Source organism: Amphimedon queenslandica, unplaced genomic scaffold (assembly GCF_000090795.2).
Source record: "Amphimedon queenslandica unplaced genomic scaffold, v1.1 AMPQUscaffold_1764_Cont26229, whole genome shotgun sequence".
Taxonomy (NCBI): Eukaryota; Metazoa; Porifera; class Demospongiae; order Haplosclerida; family Niphatidae; genus Amphimedon; species Amphimedon queenslandica.
The window spans coordinates 1-1,213 of record NW_003557896.1 but is presented as its reverse complement, the minus strand read 5'-3'; the positions used below and the strand labels follow the sequence as shown (position 1 = coordinate 1,213).

Here is a 1,213-nt window from a genome sequence, read left to right as displayed (position 1 = left end):
AGGTTCTTGTTGTTATGGTATACGTAATTCAAACAGGTATTATCGATTAGTATAGTAGTCAACTAGTCATTATATCTTACCATTGTAGTAATTGTTAGTAGATCCAGTCAATGTAGATACTAGTACAACTGATAGGATCATCAATAGGGCATTCATGTTCTTTCTTGGGGTATTCATCTTCTTTCTCAATAATAATGTTTTTCCTGCTAGTGATGTGTGTGTTCTTCTAATGTTTTGTTGTTTACATTAGTTTTTGTCTACACATAACATTATAAGTTCTTGTAACCATGCATATGTTATCTGATGCTCACAAATGATGTGCAGTGTTTTCCATATTAGGTTTATATCAATGTTAGACTTTTATGCACTCATCAGAAAATAATTCTTACTTTTATAATTGAAAAAACAAGTTTCTTTTTAATTTTAATGTAGTCTAGCCTTACTTTTTAACATATTAATGGCTATATGTATCTATGAAGCATTCAGCCAAATTATTGAAGTACATGTAAATCCATACAATACTTGTAAATGAGCCATCATAAGCTTTATTATGTATTTTGGCTTACATTTAATTCTTAACCTAAAACAAGAGAATTTCATATTATTATAGGAGCAACACGAATAGTCATTCAAATTAATCATAGTTTGATTGTGTTATGTTAAATAATGTAACAAGTTATTCATGATGAATCTAACATTATCATCAAAGGGCAATAAGGTACGAGAGAAAAAGAGAGAATGTGAAGTAGACTGATTTCTAATTTTTACTGTTTAGATTAGTTGCTGTAGCATTGGGACGCTATAGCAAAAGCATTGCTACTGGATTGGACAGTGTAGCTGCTTGGAACAACTCTTCAGTGGACTGGACTATGGCTGCAAAAGTAAGATATCATATGTGATAGTAACATGATAGTCTCATGACACTATGTGTGTATAGGCTCACTGTCATTATCTTGTTTTGAAAGCCTTCCATTCAAGTATAGATGCAGCTAAAGTGTGTGAAGCTAATTGTAATATATTGAGAGTTTTGTGTTGCTTGTTTGGACTTCGTGGTATAATACAGTACAGTGGAGAATTCTGCTTGGTAAATAATGTACATTATACTGTGATCATTATGAATGAACTGTTATTTTAGGATGGTTATATGAATAGTGATCAGATTGAAATGGTTAAAAATCAACTTTATTCGCTACTGAAGGAAGTCAGGTAAATA

At 31.2% G+C, this 1,213-nt stretch overlaps 1 long non-coding RNA gene across 1 annotated transcript; it reads left to right on the top strand.

The window, feature by feature from the left end:
* The first annotated feature begins 428 nt into the window (after positions 1 to 428).
* LOC109593384 (uncharacterized) lies at positions 429 to 1,209 on the top strand. Its single transcript, XR_002190927.1, has 4 exons — positions 429 to 718; positions 776 to 881; positions 938 to 1,084; positions 1,136 to 1,209. It is a non-coding gene; the product is annotated as an uncharacterized LOC109593384 (long non-coding RNA).
* The last annotated feature ends 4 nt before the right edge of the window (positions 1,210 to 1,213 follow it).